Below are 21,842 nucleotides of genomic sequence, written 5' to 3'. Positions count from 1 at the left end.
TGTGCCCTACTTGGCTGGAAGAGGTCTTTTTCTTCTGATGCTCCATCTATCAGGCTCTTGCCCTGTAAGTGAGAGGAGAGGAACTGATCCCCTTTTATACTCTTACTGTCAGTAGTCTTAGAAGCTGATTTATATGGTTCTGTGACTTTCAGTTCTCTTGATTCTGGGTAGGAATTGTTAAGGTTATTTTAGGCTTGCTGCCCATTCCTAAGTATGAGTTGTCTAGCAGAGCTTTAGTTGCCCAGGACAAGATTTCACAACAATATAGCTTCTCGGGATATGATAGGCTAAGAACTGACACCTGGATCACAGGCTCCTTTAGGATATATGCGGTCTATGCCCACCTGAGTTCTGAGGTTTCATGGATCTGAATATTTCTCGGGTATACAGCCTCTGTAGGAGAAACAGGTTACGGTGTCACAGGACCCATCTATACCTGGAAGGACTGCCTATTGGCTTCAGAGCCTCTTCAGAGCCCTTGAATGTACAGTCGAAAAGTAATATCTGCAATCCTTTTTATTTAAGGAATTAAAAGGTGCCTGGCCAAGGTTCAGCAGAGAAGATAGAAGTACTACTTAGATTTAGAGCTATATGTGAGGGTCTCTGGGAACCACTTTTATATTCCCTGGATCCAACATAAGTACACTGATGGATCTGTTTGTCTGACCTCTCGTAGGTGGAAATTTTGTTAGGTAGCTCAGAACCCAATAATATACTAGCACCAATTATAACTAGTGCCTTGGTCTATTCCAGGAAAGAGACTTTTCAGGTTTGGTTCTGGCTCTACCATGGAGTACAGTGTCTAGTCTTGGATCATATCTTTGATAGCCCCGCTATAAGTATAGGAGAAACAGCTGGGGATCTCATCCTTAGCTCTTGGATCCAGTAGAAAACTCTAGTCCAATGGAAATGTCAGTCTAGCTTTTCAGAAGGTCTCAGTAAACCTAATGTTGATTCCTGCCATCTGAGATGGTAGATTTGCACCTAGGGGTTGAGCTGTTCATCACTGATGCTTAATAGTTCATGAAGCATGTTTTCTGGCCACACTGAATGAGATTGGCCACCTATTTTACAATGTGGACAATAAGACTACATGGAATGGGTCAAAATGCTGTCAGGCTGGAATGTTCCCCTGAGGGGTCATCATACTTGCTTTGGCTTCCAGAGACAGCTCTTTCTAATTTCAAGAAATGTTCCAGTGGTACTCCCTATTCTGTGGTATGGTTTCATATCCATCTCTTTTCACATACCTCCAATTGGAATCCAGGAAGATCTCTATCAGAAAAACTGTATCTTATCCATTGGCCTTTCTTTGACAGCAGATGTTCCATTTAATGCCTGGCTGTCATGATTATTCTCACTGAATAGTTGGGGATGTCTCTGTATATAGACTTGACCCTCAAAATATCCAAATGGCTCTTCTGTAATAGTGGGCAGTTTCCTTATTGGTGCCATTATATGATAGCTTTAATACCAAGCTATGTCAGAGACTTCAGCAGGTCTCTTCATGATTCTAGCACCTTTTGAAACTAGGAGTACCTGAGCCACAACATCTCAGTATTTTCCAAATACAGTAGGAAAAACATATTCTCCAGTGCCCTTATCACCTTATCTGGAGTAATAATTCCAGGGGAGTGGAAAGGATTCTTTATTTTAATCTCTATCCACTCCCAGAATTGTGATCTCAGTGGGAGATGTGGCTCTACATAAATACACTGGAGCTGGGAGCGATTTCTTTGACCAGCAAAGCTTCCTCCCATCATGAAATCCAAATCTGGCTAAATTCTGATGGGCAGCATTATGGGAATGCATTACATGCACCACCAAAGAAGGGTGTGCTGTAGCCAGTTGTTAGGGAAATGTCTTGTTCTTAAAGTTCAGCATCCTCATTGGATGGGTCCAATGCCACATCTACGAGGGAAAGATGATGATGTCTTCACAGACTCTTTGAGAAGACTTTTCATTCAACATACAAAGGCTCCATCTTGTATTAACTGGTATTTATCTTGCTTGTAGAACAAGGTTAGTTCTTTACCAACAGAGATAACAAACTTATCTAGGTTTCTGATCCAGAAGCCAGCAAGTTCTAATATATTGCACTAATTTTCTTCAGCAAGAGCAGGAACATCTCTACATGATCCCTCTAAATCTATTGAATTAAGAGAGTTTATGAATGTTGGTCTAGTTGATACCAAGTTGATGTCAATAGCCATGGCTAGAGATTAGCAGTTCTGTCATTCAGTAACATGAATATGATGTTAATATTGTTGATGAATTGTATAGTCAATTGCTTGACTGCGCTTTGGATTGTTATTTGATTATGAAATATACTCAAGACCAAATAACTAGGATCACTCAGGGCTGCTGTGGCAGCGTTTTAACATCATCACCCCTTTTGACCCCCTTCTCCCCCCCGGGGCCACCGACGGGGGGCGGGGGAAGCAAAAGAAGCAGCTGCCCTGGGGCTGCAATTTAAAAGGGCTCTTTAAATTGTCGCTGGAGCCCCGGGTGGCATGGACCAGGCAGTGCGGGATGGGCTGGCTGGGGTACACTGACCCTCCCCCCCCAGCCCCACCCCTTCCACCTAAGGCCCTGCTCCTTCCAGGGACCAGCTCCGGCCCCTGTACTGGTAATTGTGGAATGTTACTTTCACCCCTGCCAGTCTCCAAAGAATAGTTCCATGCAATGATGTTACATTCAGCTTACGCAGAAGGTGTGCTCCCCAATTACACATTTCAACTGGTATTATGATTTTACAAGATACAGAGTTCTTTGCATTTCACTAAAATCCAACTCATCAGTTTTGTTCCATTCCATACCATGTTGTTCTGTTCTTTCCTTATATCTATTTTGAAAACTATCATATCCATGAAGGTCTTCCATAGCGTGTACAAAGATATAGAATGAATGTATCTTAATTGTCACAAGTTTCCTATCTGCTTTTGTCAGATGCTTATTTTAGCAAATTCAAGGTCTTATGGTATACTTAGTGTAAGTGAACAGGATTATGGTATAGTTTAGGCTATAAAACTGTTTCAATATTTGTAGTTAATGTTGATGCTTTGTGTGTGTGTGTGTGTGTGTGTGTGTGTATGTATATATATGTTGGCTAGCATATAATATATATCACATTAATAATATGTATTTTCATCATTATATATGTGTGTGTGTGTGTATGTATACGTGTGTGTATGTAGTCGTGTATATATAGAGTGATGAAAATATAAATAATGAAATAAAAGAGATTATCTCATCCACCTTGTCTCTCTAATATCTTGGGACCAACACGACTACAACAACACTGCAGACAATATCCTCCTTGTTATTTTAGACTATTTATTACACCTTGAATTCCTGCTGGGATGCATTTGGTTGTCAACTCTGGTCCAGCCTTGGGTGTACAGATCTACAACTTTTCTTCACCTTGGAATTACCTTATATATGACATTCTCTTTGTAAGTCTAGAGTTGCTTGCGTTAGTTACTTTCCTGTGATAGCTGCAGGAAAGTAGATACAATTGTCTATTGTAATGCTTGGGATGTCCTTCAAATACTGCAGAAAAATAGGCTTATTTGTCTCACTCTGGGATGAGGCCGCAGTTCAGTGGAAAAAACAGTATGTGATCATGTAATTAAAGACTGTATCATAATGCATATGTACAAGGGGGCAGAAAAAAGGTTGCACGGGCAACCTTAATTCTGTCATTTCCTAACTTTTCAGTGCTTACATTTGCAAACTTAATGTTCTTTTAATGCAGCTTTTTGTGTATAATATATATGTTGTATTTTAATGCATGCATGTTTCCAGGAGAGGAGTGGCTCAGATTAGAAAAGTGGATTCCTGCTGCCAAAGAGCTCTGACACTGCCCTTTCAAAATCAGGATTATGCTGTGTTCCTAAGCCCAGCTCCCACTGAAGTCACAGTGAATTGTGCAAGTATGTGAGAAGAATGTGGAATTTAATTTCCAGGTTCCCAAACTGAAAATTTACATTTCCATTTTAGACAAACAAAGCACTGTCTAATTATTCTCACTCGGTAACAAACTCTGATTTCTTTGTGATCTGTTCATTTGTGATCAGTTTGCATGGGATAAGATATGTTTTCTTCAACTTGTTAAATCAGAAGCTATCATATGTGGATTTTTTTAAAAAGCCATTCCAAGTTAAGAATAGCAAGCAGTTGGTCATATGGGGTTTTGACTTCTTATGTGACAGGAAAGATTGTAAAAAGAAAAGAACCAAGTCTTTAACAAACATTGTGAATAATGAGATCTATTGAATTTTCAATGTGCATTGTCCATAATTAGGCTTTAGTACTGTGTTCAACTGCTAAATACATAAAGGGAAGAGCACTGGGTCACCCAAAGATTCAGTCTAGAAGCCTGTGAAGTTGCCTTGAATATGCTAAATCATGTTGGCAATGGAGAGTGAAAAGAATTTTGAAAACAATGTCATGTATGTGTCCTTAAATTCTAGAAACATGCATATTTAATAACTCAAGCAATTAACTTTTGGAAGAATCAAATATCATTGCTTTACTGACCAAATAAACATGACTGAAGTGTTTTTTATTATTTTTATTTGTATCCTAATAAGATAATTTTTCTTCTGAAAAAAGCTGATGCTGTCAGGAGAAACATTAATGAAATCTCAAATACATACAATACTTGGATTCAGAAATTTTATTTGGTGGATATTTGAGGGGGTTTTGCTTCTTGGTTTATTGTCAGCATTTTTAAGCTTAGGAGAATTGGGTTTTATTCAGCAAATGCTAGTCATAGATTTCTCCTTGCACCCCAAAATCCAGAGCAGAAAAAGTCTATTGATAATACTTAAAATGTTTATAGAGAGAGAGAATTAAAAGCATAGGGCCCAATCCTGGTAAGATTTTTCCAGTCCATACATCAGTGGGAGTTTTGCCTTAGTAAAGACTCTAGAATCAGCATTCTTTTTACATCAAGTACTATACCAAGTCATTTGGGAAGTGTATTCTAGAGTGCAAACAAATACATTCTAATAAAAATATTACATACCAAAAAGGCAACTTTAAAAGAACATTAAAGTTGCAAACCTCAAGCACTCAAATTTAGGAAATTAAGTTTTCTTTCATAATCTTATTTCTGTCCCCTTGCTTTTATGCATTATGATATTATATAATCATTTATTAAAGTCTGTTTTCCACAGGACCCCTGCCTCATCTCAGCATTGAGCACGCAGATCTCAGATCTCAGCTCCAGTGCTTGGTGCCACAATGGCACTTGACTGCTAGGAGGAGTAAATTCAGGGAAAGTTCTTAGCTGTTGGAGCGTGGGGGATGGAACATGCTCAGTCACTGTGGTGCAGATGGTGCATGTACTGTCAATTTGGCCCATAGGAACTGTAAGTAATTGGAACCAAACACTAACAAGCCTCTACTAGTATGTGCAAACTGCAGTTTTTCAGAGGCTTATACCTTGGCCAGATATTGGGTGGAATGTCACAAGGCTGGGGGGAAAAACCACATCCTTGAAACCAGCATAATCTCTCTGCCCAATTTCAAGCTCTTGCTCCAAAGATGGAGGCACTTGAGGTTTGGTTTTAAGAATATTTTATCATGGACAAAACAAAATATTTTCCCCTAATCTAGTTCTTGGAAATGGCTGAATTGTTTTAGCTGAAATTGCCTCCCTTCCGCCCCACCCCACCCAAAAAAGACTGACACGCAGCATGGGAAATTTCATGGTTCAAGTTTGAAAAAGTTATAAGCAACTGAAAACAATTCAGGCAACTTTTAACTATAGGCATCACTATCAATTCCACATATAATATTCTAGCCTCTTAAAATGCCAAAAATGCACAAATAGTCCAGCTTTTTTAAAAGGAAAGAAAGTGAATGATGTGAAATATAATATATATAATCCAGTGTTCGTTGTGAAAACACCCCTATTTTTTTTTTGGCAGGGGGGAGAAACAATTCCAGATATTTCTTAGATGGGGAGATATTGTATGAAATCAGTCAGATTTCAGGGAGGAGTATGATTTTTTGCCATGTTCAGCAGCTATGTTTTGAAATCATGTCTGGTGTTTGAATGCAGATACCCATCAGTTCAAGGAATAGGTTTTGAATGAAGTCAGGACCTTCAATGAGAAGGGCTTTAAAATACAATAGTGCAAATTTAAAGTCAAATCACAATTTTATAGGCAGACATGTAAAGAATGCAGAACAATCATAACGTGATTATTGATGGCTCAAATCTGTGAGGGATATTGTGCTATTGTACCATGAAAGAGAAGCCTGAACAAGAACCCTGCCAATAATCTAACCCCATGATCTCTGAGGCATGCTTTGCTGTTGCACATTAGTTTGTCTTGTTGCATTTGTAAGCACTTTTTCTGGATACCTTATGATAGGACAGAGAACAATTGCAAAAGGCTGTATATGGGCATCTGGGCCCTAATTGCAAGAATATACTTAGGTTCTTTTCTGAATCAGGCCCTCATTTGTTTACTCCATGGAATGCAGATAGTCCGTGTTCTGGGAAAACAGATCTGTAAAAATGGGGAAAAAATAATTCCAAGCATGTTAAGAGACATGCTTTGGATGATTAAAAAAGTTCTTCAATTCTCTGGAAATTACCTGTATCAGACTGCAGCATTGTAGGTCTCTGCAGATAAAAGAAATGGACAATCAAGCTGTTAGTAAAATGGGTAGGGCCAGTGGGTTATGTTACTGGCTTATTCACCAAAGAACACACAGGACTTCAGTCCACCTTCTTCAAGGCTTCAGCTTTATTTCTTCAAAATAAAACTATTTAAGACACACTCAACAAATCAGCTATGTCTTTTCACCTGACTCTGGGGTTTTCTACAGGTTCCTTTCATACCTACAGGATTACATTCTGCAGGCCATTTGCTTCTGCGTTGTCTATAAACTGGATTCTTTCCCCTGACCTGGAGACTCCTGCAGGAGCCTACCTTCTCTTGGCAGCTCTCCAGCTGGATATACTTGTTGGCTTTCTGAGGACCAAGTGATATTCAAATCATCACTTGCTCTGTGGCCTCACAGCAGTTCATTAGGAGGGCCTGGGCCCAAATTGCACTAAAAAGGCAGCCACCCTGTGACAGATCCTAAATAGCAAGCTAAAGCAAACTCTGTACTTAAGTTTTCTTTTATCTTGTCTCTTTCCTGTTCTTATTTCTTTTTGTTCATTTCTCCTGAATCCTATCACTCGCCTCACTACCCAATTTATATTGGGGGTGTGTGTGTGTGTATATATATTGTGACAGGGTCAGGCCAGATGTCTGAAAACATGTCAGAGGTAACAGGGAAGGTTCCAGAACAATCGGGAACTTTCTGGAAATAATTAAGGCAGACAGGCTGAGTAGAACACCTGCAGCCAATCAAGAAGCTGCTAGAATCAATTAAGGCAGGCTAATCAGGGCACCTGGGTTTAAAAAGGAGCTCACCCCAGCTTGTGGTGTGGGGGTAAGGAGCTGGGAATGAGAGGATGTGCTGCCGGAGGACTGAGGAGCATAAGCATTAACGGACACCAAGAAGAAGGTCCTGTGGGGAGGATAAAGAAGAAAGGAGGCCATGGGGAAGTAGCCCAGGGAATTGTAGCTGTTGTGCAGCTGTTCCAGGAGGCACTCTAGACAGCTGCAGTCCACAGGGCCCTGGGCTGGAACCCAGAGCAGAGGGTGGGACTGGCTTCCCCCCAAACCTCCCAATTGACCTGGACTGTGGGTTCTACCAGAGGGGAAGGTCTCTGGGCTGTTCCCCATCCCTCATGGTGAATCTCTGAGGCAAGAAAATCTGCCAATAAGCGCAGGACCCACCAAGATAGAGAAGGAACTTTGTCACTATATATATATATATATATATATATATATATAAAATGCAGTCCTCCAAAAAGTTAAGATTCAGCACCTAGTATTCTGAATATGAATTCTCAAAAAGTGCAGGAATACAAGTTTGTATATCAGTCCAGAGATCCCAAATCGTGATTTCATGTAGTTGATAAAATTGCTACAAGAGTTTTATATCTCTGAACCCTGAGCAGGTTAGCATATTACTTGTCTCAAGCTTATTTTTCTACTTAACTACCTGATGTCTACTGAGGATATATTGGTGTATTGAACTCATCTGTTCCATGGCTACTGTGTTGTCAGTTATCTGCATTTATATGTCACTTTATTTTGCACATATTTTATTGCTACTCCAGGACACATTGAATAATGAGTATGATGGCTAATAGTTTTTCTTTTTTTGTTGCTTTATATATTTTAAAAAGGATTTCCTTTTTTACTTTTGTACTTCCTCTCATCCTCCTCAGTTTGAGGAATACATTATATTTTCATTTCAACAATCACAAAATTACAAGATCTGTTTGTTCTAACAAAGAAGTTAAAACATATGCAATGTAATATTTGCTTCCTTACAATAATGCTTTATTGGGTGAAAACACAATTACTTGTGGGAAAATGCTTGTAAATGCCTACATGGATTTGTTGTGCTCAAAAACTGTGCCACTTTTGGAAGTCTTAAATAATTATCATCTTCAGCAAACATTCTGTAGTCCCTTTTGAACAAACACTTTCTAAGGAGTCTCACTTTCCTGTAGTACTACAATGTGGATGTGCCTGTTGAGGTGCAGTGGGGTGCACTCAGTTAGTTCAAGACTAACCTAGCCAAATAATATATGGTTATATTAGAAGTGATGAGTATTGTCCTGCCTCTAATGGAGTTTCTGTTCCTCTCAGTGTGCTGCTGAAGCATCCCAATGTTGTTCCAGCGATCGTCCTCTTCTAAAACTCTACTTTTCTCCCCAACTATCTAAAATGCTTAAAAGAAGATAGATGCCTTCCAACTTGGACTAAAGTAGTATGCTGTATAAAGCTTTTGACACAGTCCTACGTAACATTCTCATAAGCAAACTAGGGAAACATGGTCTAGATGAAATTACTATGAGGTGGGTGCACAACTGTTTGAAAGACTGTACACAGAATAGTGATCAATGGTTTGCTGTCAAACTGGGAGGATGTTTCTAGTGGGTCAGTTCTGGGTATGGTACTACCCAATATTTTCATTAATGACCTGGATAATGGAGTGGAGAGTATACTTATAACATTTGTGGATGATACCAAGTTGGAAGGGGTTCCAAGCACCTGGAAAGACAGGATTATAATTCAAAATGACCTTGACAAATTGGAGAACTGGTCTGAAAATCAACAAGATTGAACAAAGATAAGTGCAAAGTACTACACATAGGAAGGAAATATCAAATGTATAACTATAAAATGGGGCATAATTGGCTAGGTGGCAGTTCTGCTGAAAAAGGATCTGGGGATTATAGTGGATCACAAATTGAATGTGAGTCAAAAATGTGATGGAGTTGTGAAAAAAACTAATAATATTCTGGGGTATATTAACATGAATATCATAGGTAAGACACAGGAGGCAATTTTCCTGCTCTATTTAGCACTGTTAAGGCCTAGCTGAAGTACTGTGTCCAGTGCTCTGTGCCACACTTTCCAGATGAGGAAAAAATGGAGGAAGTCTCTTTGGAATAGCTTTCCCACTGTTTCCAAGAACAAAAGAACAACGTGATGGGTGATAAAATGTGTGCCAAATAGAGGGGAATAATCACTTCCCTTGATCTGCTGGCAACCCTCCTACTAATGCAGCCCAATATGCCATTAGCCTTCTTGGCAACAAGGGCACACTCTTGACTCATATGCAGCTTCTCGTTCACTGTAATGCCCAGGTCTTTTTCTGCAGAACTGCTGCTTAACCAGTCGGTCCCTAGCCTGTAGCAGTGCATGGGATTCTTCCATCCTAAGTGCAGGACTCCGCACTTCTCCTTGTTGAACCTCATCAGATTTGTTTTGGCTCAATCCTCCAATTTGTCTAGGTCACTCTGGACCCTATCTCTACCCTCCAGAGTATCTACTTCTCCCCCCAGCTTAGTGTCATCTGCAAACTTGCTGATGGTGCAATCCATCCCATCATCCAGATCATTAATGAAGATGTTGAACAAAAGCAGACCAACCCTTGGGGCACTCCGCTTGATACCAGCTGCCAACTAGACATCAAGTCGCTGATCGCTACCCGTTGAGCCCAACAATCTAGCCAGCTTTCTATTCACCTTATAGTCTCTTCATCCAATCCATACTTTAAGTTGCTGGCAAGAATACTGTGGGAGACCATATCAAAAAGCTTTGTTAAAGTCAAGGTATATCCCGTCCACCGCTTTCCCCATATCCACAGAGCTAGTTATCTCATCACAGAAGGCAATCAAGTTGGTCAGGCATGAATCCATGTTGACTGTTCCTGATTGCCTTCCTCTCCTCCAAGTGCTTTAAAGTGGTTTCACTGAGGACCTGCTCCCTGATTTTTCCAAGGACTGAGGTCAGACTGACTGGTATGTAGTCCCCCAGATTGAGCAATTTGGGAGCTGACCTTGTCTGTGAAGACTGAGGCAAAAAACGTATTGAGTACTTCAGTTTTTTTCCACATCATCTGTCGCTAAGTTGCCTTCCCCATTCAATAAGGGTCCCACACTTTCCTTGATCACCTTCTTGTTGTTAACATACCAATAGAAACCCTTCTTGTTACTCTTCACTTCCCTTGCTAGCTGCAACTCCAATTGTGCTTTGGTCTTCCTGATTACACCCCTGCATGCTTGAGCAATATTTTTATACTCCTCCGTAGTCATCTGACCAAGTTTCCACTTCTTGTGTTTAAGCTCACTGAAGATTTCTCTGTTAAGCCAACCTGGTTGCCTGCCATATTTGCTGTTTTTTCTGTACATTGGGATGGTTTGTTCCTGTGTCCTCAAAAAGGCGTCTTTAAAATACAGCCAGCTCTCCTGGACTCCTTTCCCCCTCATATTAGCCTCCCAGGGGATCCTGCCCTGAGGGAGTCAAAGTCTGCTTTTCTGAAGTCCATATTCCGCTGCTTTTCTTTTTTTCAGGATCCTGAACTCGACTATCTCATGGTCACTGCTGCCCAAGTTGCCACCCATTTCTACTTCCCCTACCAATTCTTCCCTGTTTGTGCAGGAAATTGCCAATGGAGCCATCAAATCCAAGGTGTCCTTGCCAGTTAGGCCAAAAACTTATATTTGGATCTGGTATTTACCTTTGTCCATATGAACCCAGAGCAAATGAATGAAACTGCTTACAATACTTTCTCCAGATCTGATCCCTATCCATATTCCTTCTCCAATCTGAGCCCATTGTTGGTTTGGAAGGAACCAGAGCCAACAGTCTCCTTGGCTGAATAAAGAAAAGTGGAGACAATCTTCTCTGGACACCCAGAAGCTATCTTAGGTGACGGATGTAAACAAGTGATCCTGACTTGTTCAACCCCTCCTCTCTTCCAAGGGGAGGCACCTAGTTGAATGGGTGCAATGTAATATATCTGATACCTGCTCAATTGAGATACCTGGTTCAATCAGTGATGTAACTTATCAATGAACTTGTGCCTAACAACCATCTGTTGTGGGGCCCTGCTGGCATAGGCTACTTCATCTTTACATTTCCCTGTCCTCATCGGCTCCTTAGCTCTTGCTTTCACAACTGGCTCATCATGAATGTCACTTGATTCTACCACGAGAATCTGTATCAAGAATAGGTTCCTTGAAGGCCTCCTGGTAAAAAGCAACAGAGTCTCCTGTGGCACCTTTAAGACTAGCAGATGTATTGGAGCATAAGCTTTCGTGGGTGAATGCCCACTTCGTCGGATACTAGCAGATGTATTGGAGCATAAGCTTTCGTGGGTGAATGCCCATTTCGTCAGATGCATCCGACGAAGTGGGCATTCACCCACGAAAGCTTATGCTCCAATACATCTGCTAGTCTTAAAGGTGCCACAGGAGACTCTGTTGCTTTTTATAGATCCAGACTAACACGGCTATCCCTCTGATACCTGGTAAAATGAGTGTCTGTCTCTCTCTCTCAGACTGGCTGTTTGCAGAGAATCTGAGGACTGAATTAAGTTCTTTCTAACTGGATTGGTTCCGGAAATGGAGGCTGACACTACAGTAGTTTTCATCTTTAAACCTTTGCAACTATTGGATCCTTGAGTACTGGGTATCAAGGAAGATCAGCCCCTCTGTGGAGAAAGAAGTGATTCGGGACTATTTAGAAAAGCTGGACAAGCACAAATCCATGGGGACGGATGCGCTGCATCAAAGGGTGCTAAAGGATTTGGCGGATGTGATTACGGAACCATTGGCCGTTATCTTTGAAAACTCATGGTGATTGGGAGAGGTCCCGGATGACTGGAAAAAGGCTAATGTAGTGCCCATCTTTAAAAAAAGGGAAGGAGGAGGATCCGGGGAACTACAGACCAGTCAGCCTGACCTCAGTCCCTGGAAAAATAATGGAACAGGTCCTCAAGGAATCAATTCTGAAGCATTTAGAGGAGAGGAAAGTGATCAGGAACAGTCAACATGGATTCATCAAGGGCAAGTCATGCCTGACTAAACTAATTGCCTTCTATGACGAGATAACTGGCTCTGTGGATGAGGGGAAAGCAGTGGATGTGTTATTCCTTGACTTTAGCAAAGCTTTTGAGACAGTCTCCCACAGGGGGAGGGATAGCTCAGTGGTTTGAGCATTAGCCTGCTAAACCGAGGGTTGTGAGTTCAGTCCTTGAGGGGGCCACGTAGGGCTCTGGGGCAAAATCAGTACTTGGTCCTGCTAGTGAAGGCAGGGGGCTGGACTCGATGAACTTTCGAGGTTCTTTCCAGTTCTAGGAGATAGGATATCTCTATTAATCTAGTATTCTTGCCGGCAAGTTAAAGAGGTATGGGCTGGATGAATGGACTATAAGGTGGATAGAAAGCTGCTAGATCATCAGGCTTAATAGGTAGTGCTCAATGGCTCCATGTCTAGTTGGCAGCCGGTATCAAGTGGAGTGCCTCAAGGGTCGGTCCTGGGGCTGGTTTTGTTCAATATAAATAAATAAATAAATTTATATTGAACAAAATCTTCATTAATGATCTACAGGATGGTGTGGACTGTACCCTCTGCAAGTTTGCAGATGACACTAAACGGGGAGGAGTGGTAGATATGCTGGAGGGTAGGGATAGGATACAGAGGACCTAGACAAATTAGAAGATTGGGCCAAAAGAAATCTGAGGTTCAATAAGGACAAGCGCACAGTCCTGCACTTAGGATGGAAGAATCCTGTGCACTGCTACAGACTAGGGACCGAATGGCTAGGCAGGAGTTCTGCAGAAAAGGACCTAGGAGTTACAGTGGATGAGAAGCTGGATATGAGTCAACAGTGTGCCCTTGTTGCCAAGAAGGCTAATGGCATTTTGAGCTGTATAAGTAGGGGCATTGCCAGCAGATCAAGGGATGGGATCATTCCCCTCTATTCAACATTGTTGTGGCCTCATCTGGAGTACTGTGTCCAGTTTTGGGTCCCCCACTACAGAAAGAATGTGGACAATTTGGAGCGAATCCAGCAGAGGGCAATGAAAATGATTAGGGGGTTGAGGCTCATGACTTATGAGGAGAGGCTGAGGGAATTGGGCTTATTTAGTCTGCAGAAGCAAAGAGTGAGGGAGGATTTGATTGCAGCCTTCAAATACCTGAAGTGGGGTTCCAAAGAGGATGGAGCTAGGCTTTTCTCCTTGGTGGCAGATGACAGAACAAGGGGCAATGGTCTCAAGTTGCAGTGGGGAAGGTCTAAGTTGGATATTAGGAAAACCTATTTCACTAGGAGGGTGGTGAAGCACTGGAATGGGTTACCTAGGAAGGAAACCCATTACCTTTCTTGGTCTGATGATTTAGTTGAGGTTGGTTCTGCTTTGAGCAGGGGATTGGACTAGATGACCTCCTGAGGTTTCTTCCAACCCTAAAGTTCTATGATTCTATGATGTATCAAATTATGAAGCTGACATGGCTATATACCAATATTGCCTATGGGGACAAATTCATATGCCAGAGGAACACAGAAGGTTAGCAAATGCCCTTTTGATGGAAGGGAAAAACGTTGCTAAAAATAATAGGAGTGGCACTTGATTCTTCAGATGCTTCAGCTAGGGCAATAGCTTTGGCTATCAAATTAATAAGGCATACATTGTTTAGATCAGTGGTCTTCCTCAAGAGGCAAAGATGAGGATTGAAGATCTTCCTTTTGAAGTAGTGGTCTGTTCAGTGTGCAACCTGATGACTTGCTAGAGAAAATGAAGACTTTATCTGTAGCTGGATCCTTAGATTTCTTTAATACAGCAAGGAGAGAACCTTTGGCTCCACTATTCAGATACCAAAGAAAATACCAACCTCCTTCATCAGTTCCTTACCACTATCAAAGAATGAATTATTATTAGCATCAACATCATGCTTCTCAGCTTCAACATCACTTAAACCACATGATTATAAAAGGAAAACATCTTTCTCCTCCCATGATTCCTGCAAGGTCTTAGATTTGACATAAGGACAGCGAACTATAGATCAGCCAGCTATACATCTATACTATTTGTCCCCTTTTTACCATCAGTGGAAATTAATAACATCAGACCGGTGGATTCTGAAGATTATTGCATTCAGTTATTTTATTTGATACAGTTCAAAACCCTTCCTCCCAATAACTCCTCGCCCTCTCCTCCCCCCATTTCATTCCTTATCAGGGATCTGGTTAATCCTGGTTTGCTTAGAAATGAGTGTCAATTTCTGTTACAGTCTGGAGCAATAGAGACAGTGCTTCATGAACGCAAAGGAAAAGGTTTTTATTCACATTTTCCAATTCCAAAAAAAGATGGGGCCCCATTGTCCCATTTTGGATCTCAGAAAATTAAATACCTATATAAAAAGGTTTTGTTTCCCCATATTATCTCTAACTTCTATAATCCTTTCTCTTTCTTTTCAGGGTTAGTTTGCAGCTCTGGATTCAAATGATTATTTTTTTTCAATAAGAATGGGTCATTGAAAATATTGGAGTTTCATGCTGTGAGGCCCATTTTCAGTAAAAAGGTCCCGCCCTTTGTTTTATCCAGAGCTCTGAGGGTCTATAGTCTCAGCGTATCTAAAGAGGTAGGGGATGTATATGTATCCTTACCTAGACCCCTGATTAATAAAAGCATTGCTGATGGATGAAATTCTGTTACATGTGAAACAAATGTTTACTTTTTGCCAATCTAGGATTATACATAAATTGGAAAAAATGTTCCTAAATCCAACTCAGAGAATCCCTTTCATGAGGCCCATGCTAGATTTGATTATATAGCAAAAGCATCCCTCTCAGAAGAGAGGGTTATAAAAATAAAATTGTCGGTACATCTCCTTCTCCAGTCCCCAAAACAGACAATTTTCTTTTTTCCTCAGGTTAATGGGTCTCTTGGCATCAACCCCATCAGTGTCCCCATATGCTCATTTTCAGATGAGAGACCTGCAAGAGCAGTTAGTGAAAAATTACAAACCAGGTTTAGACAGCATGCATCACAAATTGGTAATTCCCCTGCAGGTGTTAACAACACTGATGTGATGAGCAAAAACTCCAAATGTAATGAAAGGTATATCTTTCAATTTCCCTCCAATGTCAGTAATATTTGCCTCCACTGCATCCGCACTGGGATGGGGAGCCCATTTAAAAAACAATCTGTTAGTCAGACCTCATTGATCACCAGAAGAAAAGAATCTACATATCTAGAGCTGAGAGCATTCAGGTTGGCTCTAAAGTCAGTTCTGGCTCAGAACAAACATAGGGTAGTTCCAGTGCTGACAGACAACATGATGGCATTGTCTTATCTGAACAAACAAGGGGAGGCTCATTCCCTACAATTATGCAAAGTACTTTGGGAGTGATGTATAGAGTAGGATGATCACCCAAAAGCATATATTTCGGGGGAAGGTGGGGGGGACGGACACCTTTGCAGATCATTTGAGCAGGTTGACCTGTCAAATGCCTTAGTAGTCTTTGAAAGACAAAGTAGTAATCCACCTCTTCAGTTTGTAGGGGAATTCAATAATCCTTTTACCCCCAGCAATAACAGGAAGTATATCACTTTTTTTTTGTGAGAGCAGGGAGAGACAGAATATTGGATTTGTTTCTAATAAATTGGGATCAGATTTTAAAGTATGCATTTCTCCCATTTCCTCTAATTCAAAGAGTGATGAACAAAATAAAACAAGAAAGAGGCAGGGTTCTTTTAATAGCACAAGCATGGGCCAGACAACAGTGGTACCTGGACTTAATTAACCTATCCAGAGGATTAATCAAGCCTCTACTATTAGTATTGGACTTCTTGTTTTTTTGTGTATGTCGATCCATCTACAGCACCAATTGCTTATATTAAAATATTTATTGTATTGTAAGAAAGGAGCTCAGTGAGGATTCCACTCTGTCATATCAACATACCATGGTCCGTGGATGGTAAACCAATTTTTACTAATGGTGTAGTTAAAAGGTTCTTAAAGTGCCTTAATAATTTATCCTCCAATAAGACACTGGGTGTCATCTTGAGATTTGAACACAGTGCCCTCAAAATTGATGAAACCTCAGTTTGAATCTTTGGTTAACTGTACTTGATTACACCTGTCTATTATGATAACTCTTTTGGATAGGTATCACTTCTGCAAAGCATATAAGTGAATTGCATATGTTAATGGCTGATCCGTTATTGACTGTTTTTCATAAATCTAAGTAATTCTTCATACCCACTGAGGGTTTTTACCAAAGTTGGTTTCAGACTTTCTTATAAGCGGTCTACAATTTTATTGATTTTCTTTCCCAAGCCTCACCTACAGGATGGGGGAAGCTACATTACATACACTGGATGTTAGAAGAATTTTAGCTTTTTATTTAGACAGCTCAACTTGGGATCTGACAGTCACACTGTATTCTCTCCTTGAGCATCATTCCTGTAGATCAAAATAGGACCTGGGTGCTATCTGTGCAACAGCATTGGACACAATTCAAATTATGCCCTTTGTGAGAACTAAGCAAATCTGTTTCAATCAGTGTGCTTGTACAGGTTGGAACTTAGTAAGAAGTGTGACTTTTTAAAAAGGGCCCGAGAAGCCAGCTCATTCCCTCTTAGATTTGTTGGATCCATAGCACCAATGAAAGTGAAGACCAATAAATATACAGTTTTGTCAGTCATGGAGATATGATATGCATAAGGAACAGATACATTGAGTAAGAGGTTACTGTTTTTATATAGTCACTTTTCAGAGTAGAATAGAACTTTAATACTCTATGAATTTAACTGGATTTGGTGAAAAATACAAATATTAATGTGTATGTATTAAAAATAGCAGTGTTGAGCCTGAAATAGGGCTGACCCAACAATAACTTTCCTAACATTCTGTAATTATTGCTGCTGCTCAGTGCTGAAATTCACCAAACCCCTAGGGGCATGCCAGGTGTACCATGACCAGGAGGCAAGCTCTGTAGGTGCTTCAGCAGCGAAGCCTTGTAAGTGCTAGCCTTGGTGGGTCCAATGTATTCTCAATTGTCTTTTATTCACTGGTATTTACAGTTATAAGCTTGAAGCTAATCCATCTCCTTACAAAATCATTTCCTCCATTATTTGCACACACATGTCTGTTGTTATAGGGTTGCTAATGAATAAATACAATCTGTGGGAAGAATTATGTCCTCATTTACAGCAATGTAAACCTGGAGCAATTCCATTGAAGTCAATATTTTTTTAGGATTTATAGCTGTGTAACTGAGACCAGAATTGGGCCAAAATTGATACTCAGGATTACGGTTGGAACAGACTTTACCAGCATGGAGAATGGGAATTAGCACTAAATTGAAATCTCTGGGAAGAGAACAACTAAACATAACCATCATTAAACAATAGGCTTTTATAGACTGTTGGTGATATATTTCTGGTTCTGGGAACAAATTTTGTCTTTTCAGGTGATTGCCTTGTGGGATGGAAACAGGTATTTGATTAATTTGATAAAAAATTCTGAATGAAAAGAATTTTCAAAACTGATAACTGGGGGAAAACAACAATTAATTAGATGGAATTATTAACTAGTTGCTTTTCATCCAATTAGTTCAGGGAAAACCAAAATCAAAAAATTAGTTATTGATACTGATTATTCATGAGATCATCTCAGGGGATGTGACTGTTACTATTTTAGTCATAGGCGTTCTTTTAATACACTCACAATCAACAATTGAACATGATTGAAATAAAGAATGTTTATTAAAGTAACTAAAATAACAAGAGATAATCATACACAAATTAATCTAGAACGATTGTGCACATGAGTTAAGGATATAAAATGAAAGGTAAATAAATGAGTAATACTGGTATTAATATTTACAACCAACTTCTAGTCAACTATGAAATACAAAACCCTAAGAAAATCACATCAAAATTGTGATTAAATTGGTATCATAAAGGTTAAAACTCAAAAACACATAAGAATCAACAACCATGCTAGTCAATCAATTACTCAAGACATTAAACATATCAAAGAATATTTGTCTCCTGTTGAAAGAGGCTAATGGTTAAGTATCATTAATAATTCAATAAACACACTAAATATAATACTATCAAATAACCAAGGTCAATTGAATAAAGGGAAACTAGGCTAAGCACTGTAACTCAATACCAAAAATGTCTTAAACTAAAAATAATTATAACTGTTAAGCTGAATATGATAATATACTTGATGCTATACTATAATATAATACCAACTTAAACTAGACTAATAAACAATCTTCAGATCTGTCTTAAGAAACTAAAATTCTATGTAAATACCAGATACAGGAGATCCCTGTAACACTTATGCACTCTTGTGCCCTTTGTCAATTGGCATCAACAGGTCCTTGCAAGTCTCTCTCTCTCTCATTTACACACACACACACACACACACACACACACAAAGTATAAACACTAGCAAAACTGGTATGTAGAAAAGTAATTAGAGGAACATAGTACTTTTAGGCTTGGGCTACACTGCAATCTTATGTCAGTATCAGGGCCGGCTCTACTGTTTTTACTGCCCCAAGCAGTGCGCTGAATTGCCACCGTGGACGGCGGGGGCAGTCCGTGTGCTGTTAGGGCGGCACGCCCGTTTCCACAGCGGCGGCAATTCAGCGGCAGCTTCTGTCTTCATTTGAACATAGAAGCTGCCGCCGAATTGCCCCCGCGGGCAGCTGAACATAGAAGTTGCCGCCACCACGGAAACGCGCGTGCCGCCCTTACTGCACATAGACTGCCCCCGCCATCTGCAGCGGCAATTTGGTGCACTGCTTGGAGCGGCAAAAACACACAAACTGCCGCCCCTTGCAGATTGCCGCCCAAAGCACCTGCTTGGAATGCTGGTGCCTGGAACTAGCTCTGGTCGGTATAAATGTGTTGCTCAGGAGTGCGGATTTTCCACACCCGTGAGCAACACAGTTACACCAACTGAACTCCTGGTGTAGAAAGCCCTATGTTGACAGGAGACCACCTCCTGTTGACATAGCTACCACCTTTTTGGGAGGTGGAGTACCTATGCTGAGGGGAGAAGCTCTCTCATTGGTGTAGTTAGCGTCCTTCTTCACTAAGTGCTACAGCAGCACTACTGCAGCACTGTATGTGTAGATAATCCCTTAGTAATTGGAATAAACAAGAGTAAGCCTGTAGCAATATAATTTACCACACCCAAAATGGAAATGAGGCACATTTAGGGTGTAAGGTATTAGCATGTTACATCACTCTATAGTTAGAAACATACCCCATGATTAAAATAAGTGTATTCTAATATTTACAGCCCACACATACAAAAACTGAAGTGAGGTTTTGAAGTTAGCTTTGCTCACTGTCATATACAGTATATAGTATAATATTATTACATGGGACAGAGATCTAAGGATGCTTCTCTCACCAGCAGGCAATTCTCACTCCCCCATGCAAAAACAGCACATCTGCAAGAGAAGTTAGTGTGTAAGACACAGGGCAGAGTAGAACAGTGATATAACCAAACTGTTCTCAGTAGCTCTTAAAGTTAAGAATTAAATTTTGACAAGACAATAGAACAAAAAATAACCATCAAACAGTGAATTCTCACAAAGGCTAACACCATACTGTACAACTCCAGATTTTTGGAGCTACACAGCAAGAGAGTTATGAGCTCAAGGTTACTTCTTTAAGCAATGGCAAAATAGCTTTAGTAAGTGGCGACAGATCAGCCTTAATATACCAACATGCAAATCTTAGTTCCTCTCAATTACATTGGTCTTTAGGTGAAAAACAAACAACTGAATTTAGGCACAAGTATTTAGTTACAATGCATTAGTTTTAAATCCTGTAACTCAGTCCAATTATCTTAAGGCTATGTTAAAGCTCTATTTTTCCCATTTCTAGTATAATCTTTCTTGGAATTTATTTGGAATCAGTATATATTAGTATTTATGAAAGTTAAATTTGTTAATTTGGAATTTTAATGTGAGGGTCCAGAACAATGATCTGGATTTATGGAACAACAATCTGAACTAGAAGGAAGTTCAAGATTCTAGAAAGGCAGTATTTCTGCTTTCCAGGCCAAATTCTGGCCTCCTTCAAAGCAGAAAAAATCCCTATGGAATTTTAGCAGTAAATATTGACTTAAGTCTTCCTATGCTTTAGAGCAAAGTGGAATTTATCTTCCTTTTGTTGTCCAGGGAGTCTTCTGATACGGTGACGATTTCGTCTTATATTTGATCTTCAGGAAAATTGTTTCTTTCCAAAGGCTGCTTATGTTTGGGACTTTGGGCCAGTAGGTTCCAAAACTCAGGTTCCTGTTTGTAATGGACTTTTAGTTAAAATAACATTTCCTTTTGGGAACAAAGTCTCTGCACACTGCTAACATAAATAGGGGAGGAATCTTCTTGGGTCACGATTGGGACACCTCAGTTTTAGGAACCTCAGGTGAATAGAAATGGATCTCTTAGTTGGAGAGAGAACAATGAACTGGGATTTTGCAACACTTATATGAGTTCTCTCTTGTAGTAGGGGGCTGGGCTGATTCCAAAAAGGGAACAGTTTGTTTCTAGCATATTCCCTTTGGACAATCCAAGATTTTGGGATGTATGTAGATCAGGTTGCAGATAATAAATGTGTCAGCTGCACAAGTCAAAGTATCACTGCATATTTCCTACCCATCCAGCTTTGCATCCTCTACTTGGAACTCCTTAATTTCTTCTTTAGCATTGTTCATTAAAATATACACTAACTAAAAGTCTTTTTTCTTTTTTTTTTTTTTTTTGCTCAACTGTCTGTTGCTATTTCTTCTTGAACCATTAACAATAGGATAAATGTTTTCTTGTATTACAGTTTATTTCCAATTAGGTTGATGTATTAGCTCAGTGTTATAGCTTCAGAGTAGGAGTTTAAGCACAAGGGAAGGTTGGATGAGTAAATTAGTCTTTCTTGACTACTGGATTTGGTGAGATATCAAGAGGGGACAATTAGCTATCTGTTCTCACAATATATTTCTTCTCTGAATGTAATTGATAAAATTCCTGGTTACAGAAGAATCTATAGCACAAGAAAGAGGAAAAAGGCAAGTAAACAGTGTTTATAACAGTTGAGGTTAATGGAAGGGTGATTCTGCGTTTAGCTTGGCTCGGTGTAGGTTCGGCGCTCTCTATATACTCCCTTATACTATAACTTTATCACTTCTAAGTGAAAGAATATCAAAATTGCGAATTCAGGGGCCTAATTTAATTCTTTAGAACCCACAGCCTAGTTTAACCTAGTTTAGCCTACACTATTCAGAGAGAGATTTTTTCAGTCTCTGGGGAACAGGAGGCCTCTGTGATACTGGGAACTATACCTTTTCAGTGGGGTATCTTCCTAGGCAGGAATTCTGGGGGAGAGTGTTGCAAGAAACCCACATTCTGTAGCTATGTCGAGGGGA

The 21,842-nt window shown here is 40.1% G+C and overlaps 1 protein-coding gene across 3 annotated transcripts in view; it reads left to right on the top strand.

Moving 5' to 3' along the window:
* The window catches only part of CSMD1 (CUB and Sushi multiple domains 1), a 1,932,406-nt gene that overhangs the window by 490,756 nt on the left and 1,419,808 nt on the right, over positions 1–21,842 (top strand). The window contains exon 1 of one of the 3 annotated variants that reach the window (XM_065587776.1): positions 7,446–7,539. The exons of the other annotated variants lie outside the window; for them this stretch is intronic. The gene's annotated coding sequence lies outside the window, so the exon portion shown is untranslated. Of the gene's footprint in view, positions 1–7,445; positions 7,540–21,842 lie in introns of those variants that run through there. 3 annotated transcript variants of the gene reach the window in all.

Source organism: Chrysemys picta, chromosome 3, assembly GCF_011386835.1.
Source record: "Chrysemys picta bellii isolate R12L10 chromosome 3, ASM1138683v2, whole genome shotgun sequence".
Taxonomy (NCBI): Eukaryota; Metazoa; Chordata; order Testudines; family Emydidae; genus Chrysemys; species Chrysemys picta.
This window is presented reverse-complemented; position numbering and strand designations above follow the sequence as displayed.